Raw genomic sequence first — 25063 nt, 5'->3', positions numbered from 1 at the left:
ATTAAGAAAGGGGTCTGTGGACACCAGGTTGTGAACCCCTAATCTAAGAGAACATACAATGTCTCCCCTTTAACATAACACACCAAATCATCACTGGTGCAGCCAATTGGTTTTAGAAGTCACACAATTAGTTAAATGCAGATCATTGTGTGCAGTCAAGGTGTTTCAATTGATTGGAATAAAATTAAACTTGTATCTGGAAGGTCCAGCTGCTGGTAAGTCAGTATCCTGGCAAAAACTACACTGTGAAGACAAAAGAACACTCCAAGCAACTGCAAAAAGGTTATTGAAAAGTACAAGTCAGGAGATGGATAAAAGAAAACTTCCAAGTCACTGAATATCCCTTGGAGTACAGTCAAGTCAATCAACGTGAAATGGAAAGAATATGACACAGTTGTAAACTTGCCTAGAGTAGGCCATCTTCATAAACTGAGTGACCATGCAAGAAGGGAACTTATGACAACTCAGGAGAAGTTACAAGTTTCAGTGCCTGAAATGGGAGAGACTGCACATAAAATAACTGTTACCCAGTTGCTTCACCAGTTGCAGCTTTATAAGAGAGTGGCAAAGAGAAAGCCACTGTTGAAAAAAAAAACTCACATGAAATCCTGTCTGGAGTTTGCCAGAAGGCACGCGAGAGTCTCTGAAGTCAGCTGGAAGAAGGCTCTATGGTCTGATGAAACCAAAATTAAGCTTTTTGGTCATCAAACTAAACTCTATTTTTGATGTAGCCAAACACCATACATTATCAGAAACACACCAGCCCTATAATGAAGCACCAATAAAGAACGTGGCTGCATCATGCTGTGGGGATGCTTTACTACAGCAGGCCCCAGAAGACTTGTGAAGGTAGAGGGTAAAATGAATGCAACAAAATACAGGGAAAAGCTGGAGGAAAGTCTGATGCAGTCTGCAAAAGAACTGTGACTTGGGAGAAGACATGTTTTGCAGCAAGACAATGACAAGCATAATGTCAAAGCTACTCAGGAATAGCTTAAAAACAAAAAAGTTAATGTTCCGAAGTGGCCAAGTCAGAGTACAAACCTCAATCCAATTGAGAATTTGTGGCTAGACTTGCAAGGGGCTGTTCGCTCATAATCCCCCTGCAATTTGACAGAGCTTGAACAATTTTGTAAAGAAGAATGGAGGAAAATTGCAGTGTCCAGATGTGCAAAGCTGATACAGAGACCTGTCCACACAGAATCAATGTTGCAATTGTTGCCAAAGGTGCATCTACTAATGACTTGAAGGGGGTGAGTAATTATGCTATCAATTATTTTGTGCTTTATATTTGTAATTAATTTACATCACTTTGTAGAGATCTGTTTTCACTTTGATGAAGTCTTTTCCTGTTGATCAGTGTCAAAAAAGGCAAAGTAAATCCACAGTGATTCAATCTTGTAAAATACAGGTGTCCCCCTTTTTCCGAACGTTCACTTTACGACAACTCGCTGTTACGAAAGACCTACATTAGTACCTGTTTTCGCTAACCATAGAGGATTTTCACTTTTATGAAAAAAAGACACCCACCATATGTGTGTTTTCCCTGAGAAAAACTACAATGACCATGAAACCTTGTGCAGGCAGTTGTTTGTGCTGCGTGTATGTGACTATTTTGATAAGCGAAACTACACCATACATACAATATTTCTACTTTATATAGGATGTATATTTCATATTATTCCAGCTTTACTATATGTTAGTGTTATTTTAGGTTTTATGTGTTATTTGGTATGATTTGGTAGGTTTTTTTTTGGGTCTGGGAACACTCAAAAAATGTTCCCATTTAAATTGCTTCTTCGCTTTACGGCATCTCGGCTTACAAAGAATTTCATAGGAATGCTCTGCCTTCGGATTGCGGGGGGGAAACCTGTAATAAAACATGAAAACTTCCAGGGGTGGGTGGTGAATACTTTTTATAGGCACAAGAAGTTTAAGGAGAGAGATAGGAGGTATGGAGAAGATTTGAGGGAGAATTTTTTCACACACTAACTGCTGGTCACGTGCTGGTGGTAACAACGACTTCACAACTCTTAAGCAGCATCTCGTCAAGGCACTTAACTTTGCCAAGGCAAAAGCAGCTTTGGATTAAATACAGGTACTGTAAATGGGACTATTATAAATAAGGGCAAAGGTTACTGTCATATTGGTAGTATACAGGGCCTATTTCTGTGCAGTATGACAAATATTATTGTGGTATGGCCAGCTCCAATATTTCTCAATAAAATGTTGAGCTTTGAGCCAAAAACATGCTACAACAGTTCAAAAATTGCCAAGCATTCAAATATTAAATTTTAATATTTCTTCCAGCTGCATCATGTACATGTTATAATTAACAATCCAATAACCAAGTACCCTAGAAATTTTTTTTTAATCACAGGAGCCCATTATTTGACCCATTAAGCCAAATAGAGTCATGTTCTAATTTCACTCCTCTGAAATTTGTCAAATCTGTAGGCAGAGGTAGTTAACTATTCCTACATTAACAAGGCTCACCCATCTAAACAATAAAAGTTGAAGGCAGCTTGTTGATGGGTATGTGCAGAAATTGACCAAAGTTTAATTTAGAACCAGCAATGCTGCCAATGTGAAATGGAAAATACATAAAGCATTTCTTTACAAAAATTTCTTCACTAAATCCTGATGGTTTTAACTATCAGCTATGAATTTCACAAGACAGTTACAAAACAAGACCCCAAAAAGACTTTCTTATTTCTATAAAAATGCAAAAACAAAACTTTTACATTAAAGGCCATTACATTCAGTAATGTAAACTTTTTTTAAAAAATAAAAACATAGACCTGTGCCACTTATGTGGCCCTCTGGACAGATCTGCCCTTTTCACAGCTGGAGGAACTTCCCGTTTCAAACTCTGCCCCTCTATGTGCAGTACCGAAGGAGCCTATTCTGTGGTACCTCCCCACAAAGACTTAGTATTGGCTGCACCAAGTTTCAGTGCTTCCCTCAGCACATACTCCTGCAGCCTGGACTCTGCTGAAAGACCAAGAAGTTTTGGGCAGACCAAAGGGCAAATAGGTGACATTCCAGCAGCAGTTGACATCTGACTGGTGTGTGTTCCTGAAATCAGAAAGTCCTCTGTTGGGGATGAAGTGGGATACTGAACCTTGCATCTGTCACTACAACTTGCTTATAAATCCACATTCTTCAAAAAAGGTGGGGGACTGTCTCTTCAAGGGTATGTTGTGCTGGGGGTATGTTACTTGTAAAGAAGAATTTAACTGTGGCTCACTGGCAGCCAAGTGAGGTCTTGGTGTTTATTGGTGAGATCTGGCGATGAGGCATTCTGCCAGATGGTTTAGACCGGGGGTCGGCAACCTGCGGCTCCCGAGCCATTTGTGGCTCTTTCACCTCTGTGCTGCGGCTCCCTGTGGCTTTGGGAAATAATTGGTCAGTATTTAATTAAAATGTATTTTATGTTAGTTTGTTAGCTTTTGAAATGTAATTCTAAATTTGAAGATTATGGTGATCTTGTACAATGTAAGTGTGGCGACACATTTTCTGACACATCCGAAACGGCTCTCAATTAGCCAGCATTCCGGCTAAGGGAGATTGCCTACGGGGGTTTGTGAGTACGTGTCTTTTGCAGCATCTGCGTCCATGGGGGCTGGGTTGAGGGAGGCTTAGAAGCAAGGCTGTTTAGTTCGAATAAAGTTATTCGACTGCAGTTTACTGACTGCCTGAACACACCGCTGCAACGTGTTTTTATCGCTATTAATATACGTCACCACTGCCAATACCTGACACCCGCCAGTGCGCGATTTCTTTAATTTTTCGATCCAAGGTAAGCCAACTATGGAGAATTCTAAAAAAAGAAAAGTGACTGAAGAAAACAGAACGTTTAATGATACGTGGACAGATTCATTTGCTTTCACTGTTGACGAGACTGGTTTACCGGTATGCTTAATATGCAATGAGAAACTAGCAAACAACAAAAAGTCAAATGTCGCAAGGCATTTCCAGAGTAAACACGCAGCCTTTGCTCAAAAATATCCGGATGGAGATGAGAGAAAAAAAGCCGTTTCGGAACTGATGCGGAAGGTTGATCTGAGCAAAAATCATTTCCAGAAATGGATGAAGTCAGGAAAATCAACGACATACGCCAGTTATATTGCCGCTCAGGAAATAGTCAGGCACGGGAAGCAGTTTACAGATGGTGAATATATAAAAGAATCTTTCATTAAGATTTCAGAACATCTATTCACGGACTTTAAAAACAAGAGTGAAATTGTGCAGAAAATCAGGGATATGCCCCTCTCTGCAAAGACTGTCAAAGACAGAACCATAAAAATGGCAGAAGACATCACAAGACAGCAAATTAAAGACATCAATTCAGCTGTGGCCTACTCGATTGCCTGTGACGAGTCTAAAGACAAAGGCGATATTGAACAAATAGCGTTGTTCTGCCGGTATGTAAACTCTGCCGGGCCACAGGAAGAACTGATTGAGTTGATACCTCTAAAAGACCAAACACGGGGGGAGGACATCTGTGAGGCTGTCTTGAATTGTTTAAGAGCCAAAGGAATAAAGACCACCCATCTGGTGTCAGTAGCTACTGATGGGGCTCCGAATATGACGTGAACACACAAGGGATTTGTGGCTTTACTGCAGAAGTCGCTGGACAGAAAGCTGCTGACTTTTCACTGCATCTTGCACCAAGAGGCACTGTGCGCTCAAACATTTCCTCCGGAATGCACAGAAGTAATGGATGTTGTCATTCAGATTGTCAATAAAATAATGGCAAAAAGTTTAAATCACCGTCAATTCCGTTTGTTACTGGACGAGATGGAAAGCGCATATTCTGATCTCCTGCTGCACAACAAAGTCCGGTGGCTGTCCAAAGGGGAGGTGCTGAAACGCTTTGTCGCGTGTCTGGAAGAAGTGAAAACTTTCCTGGGCAGCAAAGGGCTCAACTTTCCTGAGCTGGAACAGCCAGGGTGGCTGGAAAAGCTACACTTCATGGTAGACATGACAGCGCACCTGAACACGCTGAACACAGCTCTTCAGGGGAAAGGACGCACAGCCCTGCACATGTTGGAGGATGTCTTGGCATTCGAGCGCAAGTTGACAGTGCTTGCCAGAGATTTACAGAAAGGCACTTTGTCTCACTTCCCCAATTTGAGAGAGTTCAAACAAGGTCACGACATGATAATTTCGGAGTATTTACATTCTGCAATCATCGCAATGCAAACATCGTTTGGGAAACGCTTCTGTGAGTTCAGAGAGGAAAAAAACACATTATCCTTCCCGGTCACTCCCTTAAGCATCGATCCTTCCCTACTGAATACGACTGCATTGGCAGGTGTGAGTCAACCTGATCTTGAGATGGAACTGGCCGACATAGCCGACAAAGACATATGGGTGTCCAAGTTTAGACGCTTGACAGCAGACCTTGAAGATGTTGCCCGTCAGAAGGCCGTTCTTGCTCAGAATCACAAATGGAGTGATATTGAAAACCTTCCAAATCCGGACCAACTTGTGTTTGAAACATGGAATGCTGTGCCCGACATTTATGTAAACATGAAAAAGTATGCGCTTGGAGTCCTGTCGATCTTTGGATCCACATATGTATGTGAGCAGGTGTTCTCCAACATGAACTTTATTAAAAACAAACATCGCGCACGCCTCACAGATGACAGCTTGCGATCCTGTGTAAAGATGAAGGTGACGTCATACAGCCCTGATGTGCAGACGCTGTGCGCTGAGGTCCAGGAGCAGAAATCCCATTAACCAAGTATGATAAATATTTTAATTGCCTATTATTTTATGTATATTCATATTTTTTCATTGTTCAGTGAAATAGTCCTTTTATTTTTCAGGCTGACAGCTGATGTTATTTTTGGTTTGCTGCTGGCGGAAAATTTAAGTTCGGCGTTTTTCATAAATACAAGAAGGACTCAAATAGACATTGAGTATTTTACTTAAAAGTAACTTTCAACCCAACGTCTTTTTTTCGGAGTTCAAAATGTTTTTGTTGCATGCAGAAATGTAATTTCGTTTTCTCTGCAGGAGTTCATCAATTTCATAAATGCAACACATTATAGTTTGTTTATACATAGCATAAAGGCAAAAAAAACGTTGTATGCAGTGTTATTTCATTTTAAATGTCAAACGGGTTTTGCGGCTCCCAGTGTTTTCTTTTCTGTGGGAAACGGGTCCAAGTGGCTCTTTCAGTGGTAAAGGTTGCTGACCCCTGGTTTAGACAGTCTGCTCAGGGAACCAGCCAATCATATCCGAAGTGAGCCTGTCCTGCAGTACCTGCAGGATGTTTTATGCTGAGCACTGCCTGCTGGAATTTTGGTCAAAGGTGTTTGATTGGAAGTACTCTTCCACAAAGGTCAGGTAGTGAACCAATGTCCAACTGACTGGGATGTTGCACAGTAACAGAGCCAGATCCATCTTCTGCAACACTAGAGATAGGTAGAACTTTAGCATGTAGTGACACTCTGTCTCTGTATGTTGAGTCCACACACTACTTGTTAGAGCCATGCATGAAGGCGGTCATCAGGATGAGGGAAACATTGGGTATGATTCTGCTCTCATTCTCTGGCAGTTTCTGAATTGTCACCAGTTGAGCTTGCTTCACAAATGCAAAATATATAAAGTTGCTAAATTGAGAACCATTAGAAAGGCACTTCAAGCATGCAAATAAACAATGACTGGCCTAGTTACAAGGTTTTAGATATTCCACCACTAATTGAAAAAAAAATTGTGTGTGAAGCACCAGTTATTTACATTGGCATATTCCAACAGTACAGCTAACCATTACAAGGCAGAAACAACAAGGACAATGAATTTAAAGACAGAGTAGATGGTGGAATCCTAGGTTTCATATTACCCACTGCAATCTCATATACATAACTGCACATCACTAACTAATAAAAATGCATCTTTACACCTGCAGCATTATAAAATTGTATACAAAGAACAGGCTCATCACCAGATAGTGATGTCATTTTTTCAGGTCATCTTTCCTGCACAGTTTTCAGTCAACACACACAAAATGCTGGTGGAATGCAGCAGGCCAGGCAGCATATATAGGGAGAAGCACTGTTGACGTTTCGGGCCGAGACTCTTTGTTAGGACTAACAGAAAGGAAAGATAGTAAGAGATTTGAAGAGTTTACAGTCCTTTGGTTTCCCCAGCTCAATATAGCCTCTTCTCATCTCCTCCCCAAGAATCAAAGCAGGACTGCTATGGAATACCCATTGCTGTGGCTTGCTTTTACCACAAATAATTCAGTTATACTTACAATTATTCTAATCCTGTTCCTCCTGTCCAGTCCTTACTCACTTACATCTATGCAGGGCACTTTCCTTTACCCAAATGTCTTTTGTTCCTCATGGATGTCCAATCTCCCCTTACTTTCATCACTCACCAATAGGTTCTGAGGTTCTTTTTGCTTGAACAGACTCTGCCAGCTCCCCCCACATCACCACTCTTGATCACATGGATGCACACATTTTTACACTGAATGGAACTAAATGAAAAGTTATTCAATTTCTCCTGCAAACATTCATAGGCCCAAGCAATGTCTAACCCTTTCATGGACATGTGAAACAGTTTATGCTTCATTCCTACACCTCAACAGATCACCTTACATGTTTTTTTTTTGTCAAACTCAATGGGAAACCCGAGTTTCCAGTCATCTGTTACTTTAATTCTCCACTCTCTTCCCATCCTAATCATTGTCTTGGATCTTTTTCATTAATGCCAAGTGTAAGCTTGAAGAACAGCATCCTGTCATCCATCTGGACAGATTTCAGTCCTCAGGATTTGACTTCAAGTAACTATCAATGTTTTTAAAATTCTCTCTTTAAATGTGGATATATTGTTCTGTTTAAATTTGTTTCTTTACTTTTGCCTAATGCCTCTACCTCACACTTTTTAAAAGTAATTATTACTTGGTGATATTAATCTGCACCTTATCATGGCATCCTCAGTTCTTGCTTCAAGTTAAAACATGCTTGTTTTCTCACTCTTCCAGTTCTGATGGAGAATTCTTGATCAGAAATAGTAACTCAATTACATTCCCCATGGATACTGTATGATTCTGTTGAGCTCTTTTGACATTTTGTGCTATTGTTTCACACATCAGACAAAGAGAAATGAAATATTTGTTCAGGCTAAGAGAAAGTGATGGGGGTGAGAAACCAGCCTGTTTATAGTGCAAGATCAAAGGGGACACCCAATACCTTTAAGGCAAAACCCCACAAATGGTTAAGATTTCAGACGCAGGTTCCTGCAGACAGGGAAGGGTGACATAGTCAGACATCAGAGGCTTTGTTATACTTGATCAATAGCAACTGACCTCCATGTCAGAGTGGGAAAGAAAAAGAATATCAGAATTTCCTTTAACACTTAAGGTAACAGTTACTTATCAACCCCAAGACAAGGTACATCATAACAGAATGAGGAACATTGGTCTTTTGCTGCCTGTTAAATCGGACTTGTGTGAGTTTGGAGTAATTCAATCCACTGTAAACAAGTTTTACACATTTCCCAGAAGCTCTGGATAATAGCATAATGTTGTAACATTTGGTCAAACTATTGATGAAACATACGCTGTTTTAAAATATCCAAGCCCACAATATTCAGATGTCATCAGAAAACATATATAAAAACACACTTTCCACAAAGTGAAGTTCAAAAATTACACAGTTAAATACATTCTATTTTAGAAGGATATTATAAACCAAGATAACAGCAGAGTGCAGACTGATTGCAAGAATAAGATGTTTTAAACTAAACCTCAAGAAAAGTATAAAATTAACATCAAGTAGTCCAGTCTGTAGAGGGGTAGTTTAAAAATTGCAGAACATTTTAATACTGCAAGGTTGTTTTGTAATATTGTAGTTGGGGAATCAGTACTAATAAGCAAAATCAACAGCAATCACTATATATACTGTATGATTAACCTATATTGAATAAGTTTTGTAAAGCTTGAAGATATATTCCCTCTTAAATCTTCAGACTTTATTATGTGTAGTTATTTAAATAAAAAATTATCTTTAGCAAAAAAATGTAATATATACAATTTTACTTTGAATTGAGAGAGGGTGGACATATATCAGTTAGAAAGTAATCTATCCATGGCCAACCATTAAGAATAGTAACATATGAAATGCTTCTAATATTTTTAAGAGCAGTAAACTTGAACATTGAGACAATTTTAGGAGGCAGCATCCAAAAGAAAAGAAAAAGAGAACACAAAAATAAATCAGCACAAAGTACTACCACAGCAGGAGTTTCCCCAATTATGCAAAAAAGGAAAGAAGCAAAATAACTCAGGAATAACTTATGGAATATAAAAATAACTGAGACTACCTGTCAAAACTTAGATGACTAATGTAGTGTACAAAATGAGATACAGTGTCTGGAGACTGACTCAGGTCTCGGGAACTTAACTTTCTAATATCATGGATCAGAAGGTACAGGAAAAAGTTAATAAACAAAATGTCTTTTTTATTATTAATTTTTTTTTTGCTCAGCATAACAAAACTTTCGATTTTCAAGTACATTTACAATTCCTCCCCTCACAGATATCAGCTATCAGAACAATTCCATCAAAGTATAGACATCATCACCACATCCTATACAAAAGCCCTTATTAGCATAGCAGAAAGGTTTACACCTACATATTGTAGAAAAGGTTGTCATGTTTTATGAAAACTATTTGTTTTTGAGTGTACCATACATGTTAAAAAGTCCAAAGGAATGTATTCCATGATTAATTTACGCCAACCAGAAAGTCCAGGGGCCTTATTGGATATCCAACAAAGTAAAATGTTCTTCCTCGCACAAAAAGTCAGGAGGTTAAAAAGTTTTTTCTGATGCGCATTAATAATACAACTGCTGGGTAGGCCTAAGTAAAAAGACACACTGGGTCCAGTTTAAGCTCCATCTTTAAGCTGACTGCTTGAACATTGTTTTTCAGAAACAGCTGCGAAGACAGTAGATACTTTATTATTACAAAAATTCCCTCAGTTCTGGGAAAAGTCCCAGATTGGAAGATAGCCAATTTAACATGCTATTCAATAAGAAAGCAAGAGCAAACATACGAGACTGCAGTAACTGCAATAAGAACAAACTGGACATGTTAACAGGGTCATTAAAAATTCATAATACGATTGGGCAGAAGAATCAAGATTTGCAGAGAAAATGCAATATCTGATATATCCAGTAGAGTTTATTGCGAATTTAACAAGCATGCTGTAAAACATAGAACCAATGAATATGGTATATCAAGATTTTGAGAATGTCACATAAAAAAAGATAGTTACCAAAAAAAAACAGATGGGCCCAGTGGGTTGAGGGTACCATGTTAGCACAAATAAAAGTCAAGACAAAATGAAAAATAATGTCACTTTCAGATGAGTAGGCTGATGCCTATGGGGAGGTGTTGGATCAGTATTTGGCCCTCAGCTTTCAAAACTTACATTAATAATTTCCATGAAATTACAGTAAAACATATCCAAATTTGCTGATGATTCAAGTCTAAGTAGCCAAGTAAGCCACGTGATGCAAAAAGTATATAGAGTTAAGAGAGATGACAAGGAGACAGCAGATGGTGTTTGATTTGGATAAAAACCTATTTTTAAAGGACAAGAGGTCATTAAATATCAATATTCAGTAAAACTTGGGTTTACCGAGAACCAATAGTTAAAATGCAGATATAGAAAGCAATTACAAAGCCATTTAAAAAAAATCTATTGCATGGAATTGAGAATGCTTGCATTGATCCAATTGTTCAGAGCTTCAGTGAGAATAAGCTTGGTACACTGTAATTAGCTTTGTTCTCTGTATTGTTTTGGAGATGGAGCAGCGCAGATTTGATTCCTGTGAGCACAGATCAGCTATTCAGCACACCATGTCCATGCTGAGCACCATGCAACTATTTATGTGTTATTATTGTCATATGTGCCAAGATACAGTTAAAAACTCATACTGTCTATATAGATCCAATCATTACATAATGCATTAAGCTAGAATAAAGTAAAACAATAACAATGCAAAATAAAGAGTAACAGTTATTAAAACAGTACAGGTAAATGACAAAGTGCAAGATCATAATGAGGTAGATTGTGAGGGCAAAAGTCCATCTTGTTGTAAAAGAGTTTGACAACAATGGAATTAAAGGTTTCATGAGCCTGGTGGTATATGCTTTCAGGAATTTGGAAGTTCTGCCCAATAGGGAGGGGAAGGCAAGAGGATGTCCAGGCTGCGGAATAGGAGTTACCCTGTGAAGAGAGATTGAGTTGGCTGGGACTATACTCACTGGAATTCAGAAGAATGAGAGAGAATCAAATAGAAATGGATAAAATTATGAAACGAATAGATAAGCTAAGAGGCAGTAGAGTTATTTCCACTGAACCATCGAGACTATAACTAGGGGAAATAGCCTCAAGATTCAATGGAATAGATTTAGGATGGAGATATGGAAAAACTACTTTTCCCAGAGAGCAGCGATTCTGTAGAATTCTCTGTCTGGGAAGCAGTACAAGTTATCTCATTAAAAATATTGAAGACAGTTAGATAGATTTTTGCATAGTAGGCAAATTAAGAGTTAAGGGAGGGGAAAACAGGTAGGTGGAGCTGAATCCATGATCATATTGAATGGTAAAGTAGGTTTGAAGGGCCAGGTAGCCTACTCCTGCTCCTGCTCCCATTTCTTTTGCTCAAGTTTCTTAAGAGAAGGACTAACAGGATCAGATGCTGAAAAGTGGTTTTCTCAGTTTAGTCAATGTAGAACTAGGTTATCCTTTAGGAATAAACAGGTATTTTCCACCTGAAGGTTGTGTGCTTTTAAAATTATCTACCACAAAAGGCTATTGACTCTCACATTGTCAGCTATCAAGATTGAAATTAGATCTTCAAACTTGTACAAGGTAATCAAGAGGTCAAGAGAGAAAATGGACAATCTCAATAAATGATACAGTGGATTGATATAACCTACAATTACTATTTCTAATGTTTTTAAGGAAGTTGTATCACTGAATGCTGTTGGAAGATGGGCAAGTAATGATAAATTCAAGAAATTTTGGGAAATTCAAAGAATCACTGCTTGCTTTTAAAACAAACTGAATGAAAACAAGTTTTTTTGTTAAATATGTAGATGTTTCTTGAAGCAAGACAAATAGTTAATGCTCAACCACAATTCCACTTTAAAAGGTGGTGGTGATTCACCTTCCTGAGTCACTGCAGTTCTTTAATGGAGGCAAACCTACAATGCTGTCATGAACAGCAATATATTAGCAATTCACAGTGGTTTTGAATTTGTTAGGGAACCTGTAATTGATGGTATCCACAAGCTCCTGTTGCCCTCAGATTTGTGGAAGAGATCTTGGGCTTGGGAATTGCCCTTCTCAGACAGCATCTCAGAGAAAAAAATTACAAAAGATTTAACTTCCTCGGCAAGGCAACTTCAAAGAAAAATGCAGGAAGCTGTGCCAACTACCATGTATAGTCCTTTTTGGCCTTGTACAAGTTTTCAATGTGCCAATGTTGATTTTTTTTTGGCAACATTATAAGGCTTTGCTATCTTTAACTTCCTTCATTAGCCACAGATTAACCACTTTTCCTGTTGGGTCTTAGAAGGGATAGTTGATGTAAACCACAATCTAATTCTTTTTCATGTTAGACACTGGCTGACTACTGTCATATCTTAACGAGTTTCCCAAATTCTAACCTAGTCATGCCTCATCTTCATTATTTGGTTTAGATTTAAGACTTTGGAAATGACTCTTTCCTAAAGCCTTCTTAACTACTAGAGTAATCAACAATTGTTTAATTCCTTAAACAATCCAAAATCTTTTCCATTATTAGCTCCTCAACAGATTGACACAGAAACATATACACCCATTTATAAATTATATAAGGGGTAACTTTGCAGGTGTATATAAAATCATAAGCATAAAGAAAGTGAATAGTGACAGTTTCCTACCCCCCCCCCCAAAGATAGGGAAAGTCAAAAACTAAAGAGCATACATTTAAAGTGGGGGGGGGGGTAATTTTAAAGGGTACCCGAGGGGCAAGTTTTTCCAGTAAAGAGGATGGTGGGTATGTGGGTTGAGCTGCCAGAGGAATTTGTAAAATTAGGTACAATTACAAGGTTTTAAAGATATTTAGACAGTACAAAGATAGGACAGGTTTTGAGGGATATGGGCAAAATGCAGGCAAGCAGAACTAGCTCAGTCATGATTTTGGTTGGCATGGTTAAGCTCAGCCAAATAGCTTTTTCCTGTGCTGTATAACACTATACAGTCAATTCAGTCATAGACTATTAGTTTTAAAATAACTGAAACTTAAGGTCACTGTCCATTCATTAGAATCCTTCCTTTGCCAGTTTACTTGATCAGCTGTGTTTCAAGATCTTCTGCCTGTATTTCCAATTATGTCAATTTAAGTATAGATTAAAAGACTCCCATGATTATTGTTCTTGTCTTGAACAAGCAACTCTAATTTCCCTACTTATTCCAATCTCTATATTACTGCAGGTGACTCTCTATGCTTTGGCCTTACAGAATTGACAAACTATAACTCAAAATAAATGATGCTGAATAAAATTCACTTTTAAGGACTCTGTAGAAATAAAGTAAATTAACAAATTTTATTGTTTCTACGTGTTTTTTTGATGTTCTGATCCTTAGCTCTGATCCAATTTTCCTCTCAGCCCCAATTTCCTACCTCCCCCCGTATCCCTTCACACCCTAACCAATCAAGAATCTATCATCCTCTGCCTTAAATATACATAAAAACTTGGCCTCCACAGCTGTCTGTGGCAACAGATCCGACAGATCCACCAATACGAAGTTACCAGGGTGGTTTGAGTAGGTTGTGAAGAGATAGAGAAAATTTACAGGGTCTGTTGAACAAAAATAGGGAAAATTATCCAGCATTTTGATGTGTGACCAATAGAGTTAGTTTTATTACAGGACTGCAGTTTACAAATCATAGCTAATGGTACATGATTTGTTCAATCTATGAGCAAAACAATTTTGTGGATTGAAATGGCATGTTTTCATATCTTAAATTATGAACAAAATAAACACACAGCAGAAAAATCACAAGCACATTGATAATTCTATGATGAACAAGTGAGAGGCTCCACAGCAGGTTCATACTCAAGAAAAACCAAAAGAGAGAATCCAGACATATTCCTTTATTATCAAGACCTTGAGATCACATCCTAAAACAACTAAGTTAGGACCCTGAAGCAGGAATATTCCAAAACTAACAGCACAACATCAACTTATTTTCCTTAAAGAAATAAATTATAATGACTGAATTTTTAAAAGTCTGTTTCTCATAATAAAATCTTCAGACTGATATATTCAATAACTAACTAGTTACCTCTAAACAGTTTTGACCTTACATGGTAAGTGGTGCATTTAAAGTACCAGTCAATTTAAAATTTTTCTCCACAGGTTGGAAAAAACTAGCGAAAATTACAAGCTTGTATCATTACATCACCACCCACTGAAACTGTGCAGACTCCATCTGCAATATCTGTAGACATGCATACTTCTTCTGTTAAATTTGCTTTCAAGTCTCTACTCCCACATTTACACCTAAAGCACCTTGTCTGCAACAACAGCAGAAATGAAATTTAAAACATGCCCGCTAGTTAAGGTCTTCATTTTGCTGGTCCAACAGCAGAACTGAGACATTGGATCTTTCAGACATCTTCTTTAAATCTGGAAGTAATAGGCATACTTATTTTTTAATTTTACTAATTTTCAAATCTCACTCTGATAAATATAAAATCAAATTTCTGGATCAGCCTGCCAAACAAACAAATCTTAAGTACCAAGTACAAAGACAGCTAAAAATAAAGTGCAGTTATCTACCCTTGTGGTTCAAACATTAGTTTCAAGGGCTGAGAGGTGTTCTCATAGAGACATGTAAATCACAGATACATAGTTGGCACTGAATGTCCTTTCAACCCGGGGGTGAGAGGCTGGTTGTTTTGAGAATATTCTTTACTAAAGTGCCATTGTACATATTACTTAAAGCCAAAGATCAGCAATGACATTGAATACTGGAACAGACTCAAGAGGCCACACACCTATTTGTGCTTCAATTTTTTTGTGTTACACAAATTACACAAATTAGCCTACTGTCACCATCTGGTGAACAGCAACTAAAATCTGTCATTGAAACAGAATAAAATGCTCATGATAGTGTATTCCAATTTTTCACTACAACCAGAGTGAAAGGAATGGATTTTTTATTATTATTTTATAAGCAAATAATTGACTCACTTCATCAGTATTTACAAAAACACGAGGCACTGCACCTTCACAGAATGGAAACCTTGTTGCTTTTTAATGGATTCGTCACTTCTGTCCTTTGTCCATACAATGCACTTCAACTTGGATTTCAGGCCTGAGTCAGATTTCTTCTTTTTGATACTGCTTATGTCAGAATGTGATATACAAGTAAAAGTATGGGTACTTGCAACTACATTGTATCAACTACAGCATTAATTATATGTCAAATCAGATTTGTAGGTAAAGCCCATGGCACTTTAACCATTTCAATTCAATAAGCTCTCAGGGTTGAATGCATCACAAGCAGCTTGCAACAGGCATTTTCTCAATGTGCTAATTGTTCTAAATATTATATATTCTGGCCACAAGTCTGTAAATAGCAGAACCATCAGTAATCTACCTCCAAACCTTTGCTACACCAGAAAAATTTAACTTCAGAAATGCAATTGTGTTGTAACACTCACAAATTCAGCAAGTCAGGCAGCATCTATGGAGAGGAATAAGCAGCCTACAATTCAGGCTAAAACACTTCATCAGGACCCATGAAGGGAAGAAAAACATTGTGTATTTAGTATATATACCAAAAAGCTCAAAAGCAAAGTTATTTTACTGCATTTTAAAATTCCAGTGTCACAAAAAGTAGTCAGCAGCATCTTTGCCACTGGACAAGCAAATACGTGGCCACAAGTTCACACTGCATCATGGCATGTTGCATTTACAAAACATGGTGATTGAAACCCAAAATCAACTTTAAAAAAAAGTCACTAACACCCTTGATTTTCCTTGAAAATCAGCTAGTTGCTTTTATCTATATTTGAACAGAGCCATGTTTAGTGTCTTTCAGAACTAAATACCAGCCCATTTGCCTTACATTAACAGTGACATGACCATTAGAAGTAATAAAAGTGATTTAATTTCCAGGTTTCTCTGAATAGAGAAACAAAATAAACTGCAAACAGGCATCAATTAGAAGTTGACTCGAGTCTCCATTTATAACTGTGCTGTAATCTGGTCAAATTCTGATTATTCCATCTGCATTTCCGAAACAAAACAATTGGAGTTAGAGTATCAACCCTTTACCCAATACTCATTTACTGTCACTGGCTCAGCACACAGAATACTAATTCAAGACAACACAAAGCATCATCAATATTTTTAAAATAACTGCATATCTTAGGCATACATAAATGAAATTAACTATTCTGTATGTTTTAATATTCTTTCTTTTCTGAAACAAAAGATACCAGTCTACAACTGTCAGCACATAGAACAAAAATACCAAAACAACATACTGGAGGCACACATCCTAGAGGCCAACTCAATCAGATGTTACTGCCCAGCAGTCTCTCCTAGGTTATGAGATATCCCTAACTATCACAGGAAAACACATAACCCCAAGAATCTAGATTCATAGGGCTTTAATTCTTCCCACTGTCCTATGCCAATGACCATGTCTACTGATGCTCATGTATTTTTTTTGTCAATCAAAATCCAGCAGCATGCTACCTAACTCAGCACCCTATGGTACTGAGTTAATGCAAAATAAGTTGTCTAAAACAAATTTCAACAATGCGTTGGAATACCTGAAGGGCCAGTTGCATTGCAGGAGACCACTTAAGAGACAGGCTTTGGAAATTGCGAAGAAACCACTTATAAATTTACCAATGATGCTGTTTTGGACCTTACTACAAGCAACCTAAACGCAACACAAAGAATCAGTTCCAAAAAAAAATAAATGGAAATTCCTTTATATATATCACAACTCCTTGAAAAGCGGGATCTCAGGAGATGAAGTCACATTGCTGCTGTTTATAAATGGGGCAAAGCATACAAACACAGCTCCAATTTTAAACTTGGACCACAGACATTGGATCTTTCCTCTTATAAAAACAAGTCTCAAGATTCCCATTTGTTAAAATAACACAATGAACAATGGCCTCCAAGCTTATGGCACAAATAAGTTATCCATCTTAATATTTGTTTTTTTTAATTTCTTTTCATTGCAGAATTGGAAACCCTATGAAAGGCACTAGTGCCTGCTTCACAGGTTCACAACAAACAAATGAAACTATTGGAGGTTATCAATGGTCCAATCTCTTACAATGCTGAATCTGAACAAGACTCAGAAAGGTGACTAAAACAGGACAATACACAAACATCCACTCAATAATAAAGAATGCTGTGGGTGAGGGTGAGAATCTGCAAGCAGCCATCAGAAGGCTCTCAGCTGTCATCTTCACTCAAATTGTTATTGGTATATAAAAGGGTAAATAAAGGCAACCCCTACAGACAAAATCCAGGTAAAAGGTCTCAACCAGCAATGTTGACTTCCATTTGCCTCCGTATCGTGTGTATTTTTACATGCATATTTATTGAAGAGGGAACCACTGCACTGTATTTTAGCACACTGATGAACCCATTTGGCTTGGAGATGGGTTCATACCCTGAAAATTTTCCAGCAGTTTCCTACTTATCTATAAAGGTCCAGAGCTTTTCAGTCTTGGTAGCAATGTCAAACACTAGAGGGCATAGCTTAAGGGTGAAGGGCAAAAGTTTAAGGGGCATTTATGAGGAAAGATTTTTTTTAATAAAAGTAGAGTGGCAAGTTCCTGGAATGCTTTGCCGGGGAGGTGGTGGAAATAGATAAAGCAGCAGCATTTAAAAGATATTTAGACAGGTATTTGGATATGCGAGAAAGGGAAAGATACTGTACATCAAGCACAGGTAGACATGATTAGTTTAAGTTGGCAATACAGGTTCCCCCCGCAATCCAAAGGTACAGCGTTCCTTTGAAACCATCTGTAAACTGAAATGTCGTAAAGCGAAGAAGCAATTACCATTAAGTTATATGGGAAAAATTTTTGAGTGTTCCCAGACCCAAAAAAATAACCTACCAAATCATACTAAATAACACATAAAAACTAAAATAACTAAAATACTAAAATAGTAAAAGCAGGAATAATATGATAAATATACACTCTATATAAAGTAGAAATATTGTATGTACGGTGTAGTTTCACTTATCAAAATCGGGAAGACAGTGAGCCAAAGTCGATTTGGAGAGAAAAAATTTTTCTCTGGGTAAACATACGTATAAAGCGGACGTCTTTTTTTTTGTAAAAGCTAAAATCCTCTTTGGTTCATGAAAACAGGTACTAATGTAGGTCTTTTGTAACAGCGAGTTGTCATAAAGCGAACATTCGAGAAATGGGGGACACCTGTACAGTCAGCAAAAACACCTGGGCCGAAGGGTCTTTTCATGTATTGTGCTATACTATGCTCTAGATTAACATAAAAATCAAATAAACAGATGACATTGTAAAACTCGGCATAACAGAGCTTCTGTATGACAAGGGCCTTGTTTATAGTCATTCATTTTGCCTGCTGGGAATCTGAGACACCATTTAAATCATTACCACTCGATCACAAATAAATGGAAATGTTCCTGGTCAAAGTCCTAGAGGACTAAAGTTTAAGATGGGGGGGGGCAAGAAATTTAATAGGAACCTAAGGGGCAATCTTTTCCACACAGAGGGTGGTATGTCCATGAAACAAGCTGAAGGAGGAAATGATTAAGGCACAATAACAACACTTATAAGACATTTAGACATGTATGTCAGTAAAGTTTAAAGAGATATGGATCAAATGCATACAAGTGGGACTTGATTAGATGGGCATCTTTGTAAGCATACAAGTTGGGCTAAAGGCTATTTCTGTGCTGCATATTCCTGTGACATACATCTCAATAATATACGTCATTCGTCACATTTCCTGCAGCCACAAAGAACAAGGAACAGATGTAATCAATGTTAAATGATAGGATATATTATTGTAAAGGGATCAAGTATAATTTTTTCTAGAGTGATAATTCAAGGCAATGTGGCAGTGAGAGGTGCAAGGATGATATAGAGAGGATTTACATTTATGGAGATATAAAAAGGCCAAATGGATGGCCAAGAACATGGTAGATGGAATGTACTGTGCAAGGACGTGAAGAGCGATCAACACTATGGCTGTACTCTTGAGAGTTTAGGTGACCCCATAAAACTTATAAAATTTCTGTAGGGCTTGACAAGGTAGATATTTTCCCTGGATGAAGTGCCAAAAACCAGCAGTCAGTGTCTCAAAATAAAAAGCAGGCCTTACAGGACCCAAAGAGTAGTCAATTTTTGGAATTCTCTATTCAATACACTGCTAGAGGCTCGAACCATGAGACAGTCAGGAGCTGATATATATTAAGGAAATTACTGGATCTGAATTTGTGTAGGAAATTGGTCTTTAAGTAGAAACTCAACTATGACCATGACTAGCACAAGGGGCAGTGCTTCCCTTTAAAAAAAAGAACATTGGAATACTTCAAGAAGTTGATCATAAAATTCCATGCTACTGCGGTTAAATGGGCAGTTGGTATAGATAACATCTGCAGAATGACTGAGACCATTTGAGTATTGCTTGATGTTTCACCAGGTCCCAATACCATGCTGCACATGCAATACCATGCCTAACCACAATGCAAATTCGCCCTCTAAAGAAACTTTTATGAAAATTCAGATTACTGTTGTCACCCTCTGCTCAGTGTTCAATGTGCTCAATCAGGTCTTTTATATAGCACAAGGACATTACAATGACAGCACCTCACAGTGATAAAGGAACACATGATGTGTGACGATATAAACAGACTGAATAATTCAAACCCATAAACTCCAGCACACAAAAAAATACAATCCCAATTATAGGTATGAAGACAACACTATTTTTAATCTGACTCTTATGCAGCAGAGGAAAAAAGGAAATATTCTGTGTAATTTAACTGTACAAATGGGAGAGGCATCAGTGCCATTTTGTTGCTCACATGCAAATATGTGAGCAAAGAATAGGCGGCACTGTAGTGTAGGGGTTAGCACAACGCTTTACAGTACCAGCAACCTGGGTTCAATGCCTACTGCGACCTGAAAACAATTCGTACATTTTCCCCATAACTGTACAAGTTTCCTTCCACCATTCAAAGATGTATTAGTTGGTAGGTTAATTGGTCATTCTAAATTGTCCAGTGAGTCGGCTAGGATTAAATTGGGGATTGCTAGGCAGCATGGCTCAAAGGGCCTGAAGTGTCTGTTCCACACTGCATGTTAATGAATAAATCTATTGGTGTCACTTACTACATTTGGTGCTTCCAGTGTGGTGGCTTCTACATCAGCGAGACTTGACAAGATATTTGGAGAAAATCGCTTCATCGAGCAACTTTCCTCCATTCACCATACCAGACAGGATCTCCCAGTGGCCAGCCATTTTAATTCCACTTCCCACTCAAAAGCTGATGCTAGATACAACACTTCATATTCCACCTTAGTAGTCTCCAACCACATAACACAAACATTGATTTCTCTCACTTATGGTAACTCCACCCCTCCAAACTCTTTTTCTTCCCCCTTATGCCATTGGCCTCATCATTCAACTCTTTTTTCCATTCTGCTGTCTTCTCTATCCACATCACTCAGCCTTTTTCCCCCCCTCAAGCTCCCCTTCTCAGGTCTTTTATGCCAAGGTCCACAGTGCCCTCCTATGCGACTCCATCTTCTTCAGCTCATTGTCACTTCCACCTACCCCTCCCAGCTTCTTACATCATTCCCATTCTTTCTTGCTTACCTCCATTTGCCCCCTTCTCATCTGGATCCACCAATCTTACCCACAAGGCTGTTCCTCGTGGTTTTTGGATTTTTGAATTTCAGATAAGGGGTACTCAATCTGTAGGTTCTTTACATGATAGCCAAATGCCTTTAATACTCTGGTCAGGGTTCTGATCAATACACCAAGTCTGTATAAATCATCTTCCCCCACCCTCCAAAAGATTCAAAAATTCTGTAAGTTGACAAAACAGTTTGAGGAGACTCATTTGCTATAATGTTTTCTGAATCCTTTGTATAAGGTCTGCTAAGTTCCTCTGAAATTATCACTGGCTTCTCAACCAGTAACAAAAGATATCTGTACTTACATGTAGCCTGTCATAATTTCAAGATGTCCCATTTCATTTGAGTCAATGAAATACATCGAAGTGAAGTTTTATAGTCTTGAATAATTATCAAGTAAAATGGTGGCTTCTCTATCATCTGATTAATATTTTTTGTCAAGACTGAATTCCTGAACCAATGACAATAACCTATCTGAGATGTGACAGCCAGCACATTGGACTTCAATGAGAGGTGACATACCAATGCAATGCGTTCTTAATAGTGGAATTACATTTATGGTTTCCAGTCCTCTGTAGTACAAGCAAAGTTCAACCAATTCATTCATCATCTCTCTACCTTTTTAAAAATAAATTGGGATATAGGCCATCAAATCTAGTGGTGTTATCAATCTTTGGATTCATTAGTTTGCCTGGTGAAATATTTCCTATTTCTAGAGAAAAGTTAATATCCCACTTCCTATATCCCTTTTATTGGTGAGTGATCTGAAATAACAATTAAGGATCTCTGCCATTTCTTCATTTCCCATTATTTCCCCACTCATTTTTGCTCTTCCTTTTTCTATATGTTTTAATTTTTTTTTAAAACAATCTTTAAAGAAGTGATCCTTTGCGGGCCTCTAAACAACTTTCAATCGTTTAGCTAGCCACTAATTTTCACAATATTGTTTGTCCATTTTTCCACCTCATTTGATACCACCCTTCTTAGTAAATGAAAAACTGTACATCATTCTCACAGGCTGCACTGGAACACACTTACACACAAACAAGTATCTCCTTTAATATCTACACTGCTAATCAGCACTCCTATTTTAAAGCAATGGCAGTTACAACTGCCTGACGACAGAATTGGTAAAATTGACTAGTAGAATAAATTAAAGAAGTCATATTTCTCACCGTAAAACTCATTTTGAAATTCTAGTATGTTATGATCACTCTTTCTGAGAGAATGTTTACCAAAAGCTTCTTAATTTATCTTATCACAATATACAATGTATGTAAAATATCTGACTTCATGATAGCTCCTCCAAATATTGCTCTGAGAATCCATTCCATATACACTCAATAAACTTGTCCTTCAGGATAACCATGCAAATTTGATTTGTCAAATCTATGTTAATAAATAAGCTTCCATTATTTCTCAATGTCAGCTTCCCCTTGCTGAATCTTACTTCCAATCCAGACTGTCACTTAGCTCACCAAACACTGATTAAGATACATCTGATCTCCTCCAAGATAATTTATAAGCACCCATACCAAACTCTGTGATACCTACTAGTTAAAAACCTCCCAATTGCTTTCTGTAAGATGGAAGTATGTTCAGATGCAGTGGCCTCTAGGGGGCCAAACAAAAGTGTAATGCTGAACTTCAGGTACTGCAGGTCTACCTCAGTGAGCTGATCATTGGCGGAAGATCTGGAGTGTGCAGCTCTTGTTGCTGCCTGCTACAGAAAGGCATTGGAGTTGGTGTGTGAAGGTGGCATGCAGTGTAACTGTGAGTGATTGTCTTGAATGTTTCCCTTGTGATCACAAAACCCTATTAAATATTGATAATGTAAGATGCTGCAGGCCTGTTTTCTTTGTTTGGTGGTGCATCGGAGGGCAGGGGAGCTGTGGGGCCTCAGCAAGGACTAGGCCTCAGGCTTGCCTGCTGCTGCAGTCAGTATAGGAGATGCCAGAGATGAAGCAGCATGGCGTCCATGCTCAGTTGGGGGCTGGCTTCTCCCATCGATATTGCCCTACAGTTTTGATCAGAGAATGACAAGCTGGATTGCATGCATGTGTTTGTCTGTGGACTTCCAGGAAATGGACCATCAATTTGCAGGACATGTCACTCAGGGACTTGGCTATATATAGTTCTTTTACATGACTGTATTTGCGCTTACTATCTTGAATGCACTATGTTGTGCACCTTGGTCCTCTGCTGTCTTGTTCAGTAATAAATGAACTTGAATTTGAATTTCTGTTTGCAACCCATGTCAATGTACAGTGCCTACAAAAAGTATTCACCCCCCCCCCCCCCCCGGAAGCTTTGATGTTTTATAATTTTACAACATTGAATCACAGTGGATTTAATCTGGCCTTTTTTTTTGACATGATCAACAGCAAAAGACTTTCGTGTCAAAGAGAAAACAAATGATTGGGAGACCGTTTCACTGAACACCTACGCTCTGCCCGCCAGGAAAAGAAGGATCTCCCAGTGGCCACGCATTTTAATTCCACGTCTCATTCCCATTCTGATATGTCTATCCATGGCCTCCTCTACTGTCAAGATGAAGCCACACTCAGGTTGGAGGAACAACACCTTATATACCGGCTGGGTAGCCTCCAACCTGATGGCATGAACATTGACTTATCTAACTTCCGTTAATGCCCCGCCTCCCCTTCTTACCCCATCCCTGATATATTTAGTTTCCCCCCCCCCCTTTTTGCCCATCACTCTGCCTGTTCTCCATATCCCTCTGGTGCTCCCCTTCCCCCTTTCTTTCTCCCTAGGCCTCCCATCCCATGATCCTTTCCCTTCTCCAGCTCTGTATCCCTTTTGCCAATCACTTTTCCGGCTCTTAGCTTCACCCCACCCTCTCCGGTCTCCTCCTATCATTTCATATTTTCCCCTCCCACTCCTACCTTCAAATCTCTTGCTATCTTTCCTTTCAGTTAGTCCTGACGAAGGGACTCAGCCCGAAACGTCAACAATGCTTCTCCCTATAGATGCTGCCTGGCCTGCTGTGTTCCACCAGCAATTTGTGTGTGTTGTTTGAATTTCCAGCATCTGCAAATTTCCTCATATTTGCTTTCTACAAAGTGATTTATATTAATTACGAATATAAAACATTAAATAACTGATTGCATAAATTACTCACCCCCTTCAAGTCATCACTTAGGAGATGCACCTTTGGCAGCAATTACAACATCAAGTCTGTATGGATAGGTCTCTAACAGCTTTGCACACCTGGACACTGGTATTTTTCCCCATTCTTCTTTACAAAACAGCTCAAGCTCTGTCAGATTGCATGAGGATCGTGATTGAACAGCTCTTTTCAAGTCCAGCCACAAATTCTCAATTGGATTGAGGTCTGGAATCTGACTCAGCCACTCTAGGAAATTAACTTCGTTGTTTTTAAGACCACTCCTGTGTGGCTTTGGCTTTATGCTTGGGGTCATTGTCTTGCTGCAAAACAAATCTTCTCCCAAGTTGCAGTTCACTAAAGCTTCTCCAGAGTTGTCATAGGTATCTTGGTGGCCTCCCACACTAGTTCCCTTCTTGCACAGTCACTCAGTTTTTGAGGATAGCCTGCTCTAGGCAGATTTACAGTTGTGCCATATTCTTTCCATTTCTTGATGATTGACTTAACTGCATTCAATGACTTGGAAATGTTCTTGTATCCATCTCCTGACTTGTGCTTTTCAATAACCCTTTCATGGAGTTGCTTGGAGTACTTTTTCTTCATGGTGTAGTTCTTGCCAGGATACTGCAGCTGGACCTTCCAGATACAGGTATATTTTTACTACAATCAATTTAAACACCTTGACTGCACACAGGTCTCCAAAAATAGATGTCATTTAACTATTTATGTGACTTCTAAAACCAATTGGCTACACCAGTTGGTGTGTCATATTAAAGGGAGGTGAATACTTATGAATCAATTATTTTGTGTTTTATATTTGTAATTAAGTTAAACCACTTTGTAGAGATCTGTTTTCACTTTGATATGCAAGAGTCTTTCTGTTGATCAGTGTCAGAAAAGCCAAATTAGAGTAACTGTGATTCAATGTTGTAAAACAATAAAACATGAAAACTTTCAAG

General features: G+C 38.4%; 1 protein-coding gene across 4 annotated transcripts in view; it reads right to left on the bottom strand.

Moving 5' to 3' along the window:
- Positions 1 to 25063, bottom strand: part of sbf1 (SET binding factor 1) — a 189171-nt gene that overhangs the window by 121481 nt on the left and 42627 nt on the right. The gene's annotated exons all lie outside the window — the stretch shown is intronic.

This window comes from Hypanus sabinus, chromosome 13 (assembly GCF_030144855.1).
Source record: "Hypanus sabinus isolate sHypSab1 chromosome 13, sHypSab1.hap1, whole genome shotgun sequence".
Classification (NCBI taxonomy): Eukaryota; Metazoa; Chordata; class Chondrichthyes; order Myliobatiformes; family Dasyatidae; genus Hypanus; species Hypanus sabinus.
This window is presented reverse-complemented; position numbering and strand designations above follow the sequence as displayed.